General features: G+C 33.0%; 1 protein-coding gene across 6 annotated transcripts in view; it reads left to right on the forward strand.

Annotated features, from left to right (window-relative positions):
• The window catches only part of LOC143241135 (membrane-associated guanylate kinase, WW and PDZ domain-containing protein 1-like), a 120,058-nt gene that overhangs the window by 18,423 nt on the left and 88,966 nt on the right, over positions 1-12,669 (forward strand). Inside the window, exon 1 of one of the 6 annotated variants that reach the window (XM_076484745.1) lies at positions 8,903-9,116. The exons of the other annotated variants lie outside the window; for them this stretch is intronic. The gene's annotated coding sequence lies outside the window, so the exon portion shown is untranslated. Of the gene's footprint in view, positions 1-8,902; positions 9,117-12,669 lie in introns of those variants that run through there. 6 annotated transcript variants of the gene reach the window in all.

Here is a 12,669-nt window from a genome sequence, read left to right on the forward strand (position 1 = left end):
ATATTCAATTGTAAGAAATTCATCAATCTTTAAGATGAAGTAGACATCGACGATAATTCTTGGATTGCACATTGTATATATTGTAGTAGACTTACATTATAATAATATAGAATTTGTAAATGTATCTATATATAGAATATGTTCATTCTGTTTTTGTCTTTTTGTACTTATATGTAGCAGTTACTCAAAAATACATCGTACGGCGTACATTATACGTCCCTCAATAGCGGGCTGACAACGCTAGAAACAGGGTTTCGATACCCGTGGTGGAAAGAGCGCAGATCGCCTATTGTGTAGCTTTATGCTTGATTTCAAAATCCTATACACATAACACCGTGATACATTTTCACTACTGATAACTGTACCGTGATTATTCCAAATATGTGTGTATTAAGAATAGTCATGATATAATTACTAGTCGTGGGAACAGAATCATATTGATATGACACCCAACACTAAGGTTCAAGAGCTTTAAGTTATAATGAAAGTGTATAAACTGACTATAACAAACATTAAACGTATAGTATGTCACCATAAAGTTGTATAATATTTGTTTTATGCTACTTTTAGAAATTGTACAGTTTCCCATTATTATTTGTATATATCTTATTAAAATGAGGCATACTATGTATACGTCCAAAACTAGGATCACGGAAATTACCTTACCAATCAAACACCAATCATAACTGAGTAATATTATTATAACAAGGTTATATTTTTGTCGGTGAGCAATAAATAAAACAGTTGAAATTTTCACAAGAACGATATGTTTCACATTTAACCCATCAAAATTATAAACAAAACTGAGTGCGTTTCAGATTTACCCAATAGAAATTACAAAAATTATTAAGTTTCAAATATAAAACAATCAAAAACAAACTTAAAAAAATGTTTTTATTTATTGAAAACCTCACGAGCGCTGCAAGGTTCTTTCGTTGGTAATTACGTCTACGAATAAATACTTCAATAAAATGTACTCTTATGTAATGTGATAAAATCATTTTTCTCATGGATGATAAACATCATTAAATGTCAAGTAGTGAGTACATTGTTGTTAGAATATCAGACAATTTCAGAAAAGGCCGCAGGCCCAATAGCCTGACGCAGGAGGACTGGTGATTCTTTTAGTGTAATAATTCGTTAAAGCTCAGCATGATTCTGTTATAAATTGCTTCTCGACTGATGTTATAAGAAATTTTGCAGGAAGAACAGCTAATACTCGCTTGAATAACGTGGTTGATAATATATTCATGATGAAAGCAGTGAAAATCGTTCCTTTTTCAGTGTTAGCGACCTTATTGTATGTTACTGAACCTTTTCAAAAATATATATACGTATATTCGTATTTGTACACATGTTCTATCTAGCAACGTATCTGATTATGATTCCTAAACAATGTATTAACTTCTGAGATATAAGATTTATCCTAAATATTTCCATAATTAGATTATTTTGCACGGTTATGTTGTTTACGAGTTTTTTTTACTCTTGTTTAAGGGGCATTATTTGTTTCAGTTCTTATATTATTATACAATGCTTTATAGTATGTGTGAATAAAGAAAGTAAAATCACGTTCAAAAAACTATTCTTAGAAAAGTATTTCATGTTTAATTGCTGAATTTTCAGTGAAGATCTAATGTATTTTTTGTCGCTTTCTTCAGTACGTGAACGAGTTACGATTGTTTCAACTGCTAACATACAATCTGGATAATAAATTACTATTGTAAACAACAACCAAAAAGAAAAAAAAGTTAGCTGGCATAGTGCCAAAGTTTAGTAGCGCCATCTAGTAGTAGTGAAGTAACTAATATACGTCTTATCCTTGGAAGGAACCAGGCTTGATAGCTGTGCCTCGCTGATGATTGTATGAGCACACATACGTACAGTTTAGTTAAAAATGCATCGTCATCATTATGTATATACGATAATCATATGTTAACGTTGATTAACGTAACCTGCTATATTAATAGAAAGGCAACAAGGGTTTGTTGTTACTTCACCTTCGGAGAACTGGTGAAAAAATCTCACCGAAAACTGTTTTTGACTTTAATGTAAAACAGAAGTTTGTGAAGAAAGTTACCCTACGTTACTTTCGAACGTGATGCATATTTATGTCTCTGCAACTTTTAATTATGTGTGTGTGTGTGTGTGTGTGTGTGAATATGGATATTTCGACTTTAATTTTCAATGTACACGATTATTTTGATGTGAAAATACAATACAGAATATGTATATATACGTATGTACTTGTGTATGGAATCGCATTGCTAACATAATAGTAAACAGAAAGAAAAATAACTTTATTATGCTTATAAATTTTTGTTTGTCCATTGAGTGTAAAATATACATGATGCGTGCGAAGCAACGTAATGGTAGTCATTATAGGTATAACTGTATTTACGAAGTATTGGTGTTAAATAATTAGTTATGTTAACGTGAAGAAATACGCTCGCATTATTATTAATTAAAAAAAAAAGTCCCTCCACCGATTATTAACCAATTCCTGGATAAAACTATTGTATATACGCGTGGGTACGTGTAGATATATACATATCCGTTATTGAACCAAATTACGTGTATAATATATTGGTAGTATTTCAGTTAATCGCTAATTTCTTTCAGTTATCTTTACCAGCTATTATAATTCTATACTTGTTGACGTTATTGAAGTTTTATACCAGTTCGTAACAGTTTTTTCTTTCGTATCACTTTTGACGCTTCACTTTCTCGATAGGAATAATATATAATTAAATGTTTGTGCTTGCGTAAACTGAAAGCATAATATTGGTTTTTATTAGTACTTTTGTGGCTTTCTTTTTTTTTAAAAAAAGAAATTATGTAAACTTTGTGAATCTTGATAGAATATTACTATTTTCTAATGAAAAAATGTATCATTTGAAGTAACTTTGGTTTATTCTAATAAATAAAAAATCTTTCCTCTTGAAATATAGGGATGTAGGCAGAAATCTGTAATTGGGGATGTTGCTTTTGGAGGTAAAAAGAAATGAACAGTAAGGAGGTTGGAAGCATACCTCTTGAAAACATGTTTTCAGTGAAAATGTCATGTTTTGATGGAATATGGTGTATTTTAAGCCTTTTAGATATCTTGTATACAGGGTGTAGTCAGTGGCGTATCTACAAAAGATGCTCCAATGAATAAAAAGTAATTGCCTGGCCTACATTTATTCTTCTCATTAAGTCTTTCAACCTCTTTGCGCCCCCCTGCTCTCACAGGAGAGTATTTACGCTACTGGTTGGAACTAAGAGGGTGTTGTCGAACACCCTACCCGCCCTTGCCTACGAACAATAGATGTTGTAGCCCTCGTCTTATGTATTTTACATATTTCTCTGTGTAATTTTTGAATTAAATGAATCGGTGCATACTGGAGTATTCAGACCTAGACACTGAAGCTTTAGAAGACTGCAGTATTGAAAAAAGGTAAGCTGATTGTGTATGTAGACTGTAGAGGGCTCTTAGCAACGGAGTGCAATGTCCAGGTGTCATGTTGCTGAGTGCACTTCACACAAACAGCTCGCTGTGAGTGCTTTATAAAAGCGGTAGTCACTTCAATCATTTGATTCAAGGAATGGAACAAACCTCTATTGGCGGCGGGTGCTTCTGACTGGCTGCGCACGCGCTAGTTGATAGTTCGGAATTAAGGACAGCCATATAAATGAATCTTGGAGCTAGGAGTATGCGATGCAGCCGCTTAGTCAATCTACACGTAAGATACCATTCAGGTTGAAAATACAAATACCAGATATGTGTGTGTGTGTATAAGTTAGAAAAAACTCCAATCTTACATTTCACACAAACGCGTGTGTGTGTGCATTGTATGCACTATGAAACAGATCTAAGGTATAGTATAACGACATAGAAACGAACGTTTCAAGGTCTCATTATCGATGTATGATATCTTTGTCACCCGTTTGTATGCTTGTATGTAACCACGGTAACAACATGTAAAAAAAAAAAAAAAAAAAGGCTTTTTCAAATTTTTAATTGTTTCAGCAGGATTAATGTGACGTCACCCCAACTGTAGCATAGTTTGATGTTCATTGTATAGGATGTTGTTAGGAACTACAGTCTGTGTATTGTAAACAGTGTAAACTTTCTTCCGGCTTGTGTTATTTGAATACAAATTAGTTTTCTGTGAACTTAAAACCCAAAGCCACAAAAACGTGTTTGTCAGTCTATATTAAAACAGTTTGCTCAGGAAGGAAGTTATGTTGTTAATTACTCGACCAGGAAAGGGTCAAAAGACTGTTATTTCAATATTTAAAAACTGAAGGATGTGGGTGATTTAATATAATTTTTGACACAGGTAAACTGTTAAAAAAAATCACCATTTTAGTCATTTTCGTGAAGTTTACATAAAACGAGAGTATAACAGATGCAGTGCCGTTTTAGGTTTACGGTGGATTGTATCCAGAGGATTAAAAAATAAGAAAGATAAAGTTTGGTGAATTATCTGTTGTGAATAATTTGATTGGTTGACAATAAAAATTAAACATTGGAAAGTGTTGTGGTCGGCCTCGCATAACTTTGTTAACGAACTTTTTATTTTCAATCTTCCTTGTGTATGTTTGTTTGTTTGTTTTTGGAATTTCGCACAAAGCTACTCAAGGGCTATCTGTGCTAGCCGTCCCTAATTTAGCAGTGTAAGACTAGAGGGAAGGCAGCTAGTCATCACCACCCACCGCCAACTCTTGGGCTCTTCCTTGTGTATGAAAAGACTTTTTGCACATGCGTCAAATATGATTTACTAGCCTGCTTGAGCGTTTTGTTTATTTTAACATCTGTGATAAAGCAGTGCTAAGTTCATTACTAGTGTTATCTTCTTGTTATTCTTGCAAAGCAACTTTATTGAACACAAGTGATATTTCTCGAAAGGACTTATTGGTTTTACAGAGTAAAAGTTTTGTTTATATTCTGTACAACCGATTAAATCTTTTGTAAAACTTAAACGCAATAATAAAAAAGAAAGAAGTTATTTATAATATTTTATTTTTATACTTAAGTGAAATGTGTTTTTTTTACACAGTTTAATATTGTTATGTTCCCCGGTGGAATAGCGGTAAATTTATGTGCTTCAACACTAAAATTCCGGGCTCGATTTCCCGCGGTGGACACAGCGGATAACCCAATATGGCTTTCGTATAACACAAACAAACATTGTTTTATTGACTTTAACACGTGTTTGAAAAGATAAGACTTGTAGTTAAAATAATTAACACATGCTGAGTCTGGTCATCTAGTGAAAAATTAATAAAAATTCATTGAAATTAAACGAACAAAAATATTATATTAGGTGCAAAGCAGAATTTGTTTTGATATTTTAACAAATGAGAGAAATTTTGACTTCCAGTAAACAGCAACTTAGATTTGCACAAAAAAATCTGTGACAAATATTTAAACATATAGACCTTTAATTTAGTTTTGCTTTAGGTGTAAAGAATTTATTTAAAAATATTCGGTGTTTTATATTGTGTTAGGCAACCGTTAATTATATAGTTTATACTGGTACAATAGATGTCGCCACTGTACACGTAGGCGTGGAACTTATTGTCAACCAAGTGTGTATAAATTACGTTGTCTTTTGTTTCACTAAAACATCCATTGTATTAAATATCTTTTACCCTTCTTGGTTCATCATATTCAAAATCAATCAACTAGTTAACTTGTCTGAGCAAAATCTATGAATAATGTTTGTTTTAACACTGTACGACTGTGCTCGAATGTTATTCTTAAGAAAACCTTGTCTAGTATCCAATCGAATCTTTACTACTAGACTATGCAACGTTTGCAAGGAAGAATCATATAGGAGTAAGATCAGTGGAAAGTGTATTCATTTATTGTTCCTGAATTATGTAAAAAATATTTCGATTGAAGCACTACTGGGAATAATATATTCACAGTACTGTGAAGTAAGTGAATGTAACTGTGTTATGGCGTATGGAAATATAGATATCCAGATATTTATGTAACTGTGTTATGGCGTATGGAAATATAGATATCCAGATATTTACCATATACTTTTATAACAACAACAAAGTTTCGTACTCTTGGTTAAACTAAACAACGCAGAAAAAGTAGCTCAACAATACATGCACATTTGTTTTTATTTTATTTCCATATGCGCAGATAACAACAACACATTAAACTAGTTCAGCTTCTTGGTATCGTATGCTTTACCTATCTTTTCTTGAAACAAAACAACAAACTTTCCTCATATTCTCGAGAGGAACAAGAAGAAAAGTTTGAAATTGTTTTAAACTTAATTTAGTCTTTGCGAGTGAACAAAAAGGGGATAGTTATGTTTTTCACTCAAGTGTATAAGCTTGTTCTTTATGGTATGCATGTTTGTGTATGTGTGCTATATTAGTGTCGATTTCCTGGATACTTACTTCAATGTGTGTGTGTGTATATATTAATCACCAGTTATCTATAATTGTATTTACATTTTTATTTTAATCTGCCCGCATGTATTTAATACGCATATATATATATATATATATATATATATTTGATCTCTGTGTATCTGTATTTCTGGAGTGTTGACCCTTGATAGATGAATGTGCTGAGCTTAGATTACAGTTATGTTATTCACTCTTTCTGTCTCGACAATATAAATTGGTTCTCACTTGGCGTTCTTGTCTCTAGCACGTATCAAGCTGGTTCTGTCGAAACGGGGCTTAGTAAGTCGTGTGATTGGCCGACTTCCGGTGTAACGTTATCTTTTTGATCAAGTGATTGTTGAGAAAGCTTAGAGACCGAGCACTAATACAGAGAGATAATAGTTGCAACTTCATTCTGATTGTTAACGTCATCAGGCTTGAAACTGTAATTACTACTCTTGGCATTCCTTAATCTTAGATAGCGGTGAAACTCACTGCTTGTGTTAAATGTTGATGTAAGCATCTGTTTTTTTATGACATTGACAAGTTTAAAATCATTTTATTAGAGAACGCTTGAGTTATGCAAGATATACATTAATTGTGTGTGTTTTAGGGTGGCCCAGATACTCTCGCTTCTGTGTCAAAGTAAGTTGTAAACAGTAGGTAGCGTTTTCCAAAATCCTTCAAGATACGTAATGATCAACTTCTGAGAAAGAAAGGATTATTAAGAAACTCGAGTTAAGTATTTCTCTAAAGGTGACTACAGTTTTCTCTGTGTGTGTTTTCTAAAACCTGTTCTCGACACCAGTTGTTTAAATAAAGGAGTTATTTATTGTTATTATTTTGGTGATTGGGTAAACTATTGCAAGAAGTTTCTGTATCATATATATACATACATATACATGTATATTTCTGTATGTATGCAAACAAATATACGCGTACGTTTTAAAAGATTGAACGAAACGGAGAAACAAACTAAAGAACGATTGGCAGAATCCGTTCCATTTTAAAGTTCGGGGCTCGTCAGGGATAGAAACTTCCTATTCTTCAGTCATTGTTAAAAGAAGGTTTTATTAAAGCTTATTTATTATGTTTTGAAAGTCCAACATCCCCATGTGCTTATGGCGTTTGACTCGGAAACTGAGGGTCATGGGATCGAATCCTCCTCCTACCAAACATACTCGCCCTTTCAGCCGTGGAGGCGTTATAAAGTGACGGTCAATTCCATTATTCATTGGTAAAAGAGTAGTCCGAGAGTTAGTTGGCAGTGGGTGGTGAAGACTAGCTGCCTTCCCTCTAGACTTTCGTTACTAAGTTAGAAATGGCGAGACAGATAACCCTAGTTTAGCTTTGCGCGTAATTCAAATTAAACCAAACCATGTTTTGAAGTGTTAAGAACAATCTGTAATGTGTTTGGCTTTATGCAAATATTCAGGGTACAAAATAAGGGTATTCAGTGCTTTAGCTATCTGGAAGACTTAGAGCAAATATTTCACAGTTACGATTGTATAAACTAATTTTTATGATGCTGTCGAATACGAGTAATGATTTGGGGTTAAAGAACTCAAGTATGTAAACTTCGAATTAAAAACCGGTACAAAGCCTCAATAACAAGATAGGTGAGTTTTTGTGTGTTCTACTTTCAATCTGTTATGGTACATATTGTCTATGCGTTTAATGTTTTCATGCATTAACTTAATTAATTTTAATGAATATCTGTTATACAAATTATCTGTTTATTTGAGAGCATTAGAAAGTGGCGTAATCTAGTGTATTTTGAAATGTTGTCTTATACTGAATATATATATATATATTGTGTAGTGTTGACAGAGACAGCGATAGAATACTGCGCACTACATATACATACAACTTGTGTAACGTAACATAGAATCGAACAGAAAAGTACAAGATTAAGCTGCGAAATAAAAAGTCATGATCGTTAAATTATAAGCAAATAATAGATATTATATTTACAAGCCTTTTTATGGTTTTGGCTTGTCGTTCAATCAGTCATGAGAAACTAGGGGTGTATCTGTGTAACCTTAGATAGTATTCGGGTATAAGAGTTTGCTGAGTAAAATGAAACGATTCATGTGTATTTCATTAGAAGTGACTGAAACACGAAACTTGTACTGGTACTAAATTCGTGCCGACTGTTACTGTAATCTTACACCTGTGTTCGCTTGAGACTTTGGTATACACCCCATCTTTGATTAGTGTTTTCATGTTGTGATATCAGTTTTGAGATTGTATTCTTCAAACGATAAACCATAAAATGCCCACTAAATATCGTAGTTTGCTAGTTTTTATTTGTATACTTGCTCCTTACGTGAAAAAGTACTACAAGAACGTCTAATGAAGAATTTTACGAGTGGTGAGTGAAGCCTAGTGGAACTCTGTGGTGCATCATAAGTGGAGCACAACACATGTGAGAATAGGGGAGACCTATGAACCGTGGAGGGGTGTTTGGTAAAATATTACAGGACCAGGGCACGAGCTTGGTATTGGTCGATTTATCAGCACGTCTGGTAGAAAGCAAGAGCTGGTGTTTATTCTTATGTCTTAAAAGTGAAAGTTGACAAGAAGCTGACTTTATGCTGATATACTTCTAGATGAGAACCACACTTGTGGAAGATTGAGGTCATTTGAAATTAACTAAAGTTTTGTTGAAATATAGGCTTATGTATCTGACATTTAATTTAAAGTTTTGTAAGCGGGTAAGTACCTGTCTGTCAACGTACTTTGATTTACTCATACAACTTCCTGTTAGTTTATATAGCTTCAAATAGACGTATTTATATTTCTTTTCTGTAGTATAGGGTTTTTGTTTTAGGTAACATTACTATATTTTTTGTAGCGTTTCTTTACTTAATTTTTAGTAACGAATTTTATACAACACGAAACCTGTTATTCATTCTGTAAAGGGATTAATATATTTAGATAACCTTCAGTATTCTTGCGAATGTTTCTGTAACTGTTGAAATATTTTTTTATTGTTCAAATTGTGTGAACTGGGAACATCTCGGAAAATGTGGCTGAAAACAACAGTTTGATCAAAGCTGTTCAGTGTTTCAATAAACATAAAATGCGAGTCAGTCGTGATGACTTAGAGTTTTCATTTCTAGATGTTTTCTGTCTGCGTTATATTTCGAAGTGACAGATATTTAAAATAAGGCGCATCACAAGCACGTGTGTGTGATGTATATATGGTGTTTAGACGTGTTGGAATGAGTGCCATCTGGACCACTTCGTAGCTTTAAAGAGACGTGTAATTGGTTTCGTAAAAATATGTCTGCTGTGTAACTTATGAGTTTAAGCACTTTTTTTATAATTTTTGAACAAGTATTTGTATGGACAATATAAAATGGGTCAGAAACACTCGGCTTTTAGTTTAAAACTAGGTTTTTAGTTTTGTGTCGTCAGTTTTTGTAATAAAGCAAAATATATTTTTGGCGATCGTTAGTTTTTACTATTACAAGTTTTTACACGTATTTTGTTTTATGAACAAGCAAATTAATCGTCAGATTAATGTCTTGTTATTATACTTTTCACAACATATTGTATGTTAATTAATTTTACATTTTTGACTGTTACAGCGCCGGGTAAAGAGCTGGTAACAAGTTCTCTACCATGATACGTAAAATATCTCAACACTGATTACTTGAAGTATTGATTTTTGTCTGTGTGTTACTCATGTCATTAGGAACAATGTAACGAACACAGTCGTTGATCCATAGGCAATTTGGTGCATAAATAGTTTAGAAACATGTATTTAAAGAACTGGGGAAGTTCATATGGATCCCACTGATATTTCCAGAGTTAATCACAAGATTAATTATTAACGTGACCAACGTTGTAATCAACATCTTTATTCTCCTCGTGCATTATCCGTGTTGAATTTCCTTCATTGGTCTTGTATTGAGAAAATATCTGATATCACCACCAGTGTAAAGTGACCAAACCTCAAAAATATGTGCTTTTAAATTAGCATTATTGTAACTTTACAAGGGTGTACGTAATGTATTATCGTTCATGAATATTTTCAAAACCAGGTTTTGATAATAATATTTATATATTCATATGAATTTAACACGAATGTGTTTGGCTAAACAATTTTCTTTCGTGTTGTAACAGCAGTATGGCAAGTAAACTCTTTACGAGTAAAGTGTTAGATGTTATAGAAAAATCACTTTAAATGAAAATATGTATTTGGCGATGTGACGAACACGTGTTTTTTTTTTTTTTTGTGTGTGGGAAATTGTCCTGATTATATAATTAGAGGAGAACTGGCTGTGTCGGTTACCAAACCTCATTTCCAGAGTTAGCTTTTTAAACAGTAAGTTAAAAGTCAATGGGGCCATCAGAAACAAAGTGGACACATTTTGTCCAGAGAGGGTGCTGTTGTAAACAATAAATATTTTATCTTTTGCAAACAAGATTATTATTACAAGTCAATTTAGGATGGTTAACTGGTCTAACATTGATAATTTAATGTAGGTAATGATCCCATTTGAGTAATCATAATAGGCACAACAGATATTATTAGTATGAACTAATAATTAAGTTGAACACGGATTTATTTAATTTGATTGGAAGTTTCAGAATTTTGGGGCTCATCTCTTGTTATCTTTCTTGTCATACTCGTGAAAGAAATTGTTAATGTTGTTAAAAATTCAGCTTGCATAAATATGTTAGGTCATATACAGTAATGAAACATCAGTAATGTGTTACTTAAACGTGACAGATCGAACCTGTCCTTGAACTGGATTATTGGTGGTTGTGGACGGAAATGAGACTGTGACGCGTGTTACCTTCTCCTTCAATTCGCTTCGACTTTGTTAGTGTGTCTAACTAGTTTTATATATGGCGTAAAATAACAAACACACAAATATACATTTTTTATTTTAAAAAAGAAATAAAGTGACGACTACACAGAAACAAAAGCTAATTTTATATTAAAAACTTTGTATTTCTAACATATTTTATATTGTCCATACAATTACTTATTCAGAAATCAAAATAATATAGTGCAGGGATTCGTATAGAATCATTATGCTAAGTTAATAGTAGTTAATTTCGGAAAATAAAACTAGTGACGAAGTAGGTGTGAGAGCATTAATTTTTCTGTGTTTTGGTAATTATTTTTAAGTTTGTAACATATATTTAGCGCTCTTGTAAATATTTGCTCCCCATTGGCACAGCGGCAGGTCTCAGCGGACTTGGCAAGAAACCGGGTTTCTATACTCATGGTGGGCAGAACACAGATAGCCCTTTGTGTAGCTTTTGTGCTTCATTTTAAACAAACTTAAAAGTATTTAACGAGTTAGGTAAATTCATGATTAATGAAAGGCTATCTTAGGGTATTAAAAAGTTTCTTTCCTTTTATGTAGGCCTGACTTGGCCAGGTGGTTAAGGCATTTGACTCGTAATCCGAAAGTTGTGGGTTCGAATCCCCGTTACAACAAACATGCTCGCCCTCTTAGCCGTGGGGACGTTACGGTCAATCTCAATATTCGTTGGTAAAAGAGTAGTCCAAGAGTTGGCGGTGGGTGATGATGACCAGCTGTCTTCCCTCTAGTCATACACCTCTAAATTAGGGACGGCTAGCGCAGATAGCTCTCGTGTAGCTTTGCGCGATATTCAAAACAAACCAAACCCTTAAATGCAATTGTAAAATCGCAAACGCCTTTAAAAAAAACAAAAAATAAGAAAAATTTTCATGCATTTCCGCATGGACTCAACAAATTTTGTTCCAAACTTGGTGAAGATTTATCAACAGAAGGTGAAGTAATGGCATAAGCGCCTGTAAAAGACCTTAAAATGCAAAATTGAAAATTTGTACCCGTCTCTACGTAGACCCGGTGAATTTCCATACCATATTTGGTAACGATCTTTTCACAAGAGTTGAGGTACCGTGTTTCTCCGATAATAAGACCTACCCATAAAATAAGACCTAGTGTGATTTTTGGGGATAGTTTTAATATAAGCCCTGCCCTTAAAATAAGCCCTAGTTAAGAGTGGCAGGAAGAGGAAAGAAATAAAAAAAATAATTTATTAATTAGTTTAATAGTTAGTTAATTAGTTTGTTTAAGTATTAATCAGTTAGTTTAATAGTTTAATAATAGTTTATTTTAAATGGTTAGTTTAATAGTTTTACTTTGTAACTTCATTTTTTTAATATATCAAAATAAGACATCCCCCGAAAATAAGCCCTAGTGTCATATTTTGGAGTGAAAATTAATATAAGCCCTGTCTTATTTTCGGAGAAAC

Source organism: Tachypleus tridentatus, chromosome 13, assembly GCF_004210375.1.
Source record: "Tachypleus tridentatus isolate NWPU-2018 chromosome 13, ASM421037v1, whole genome shotgun sequence".
Lineage (NCBI taxonomy): Eukaryota > Metazoa > Arthropoda > Merostomata > Xiphosura > Limulidae > Tachypleus > Tachypleus tridentatus.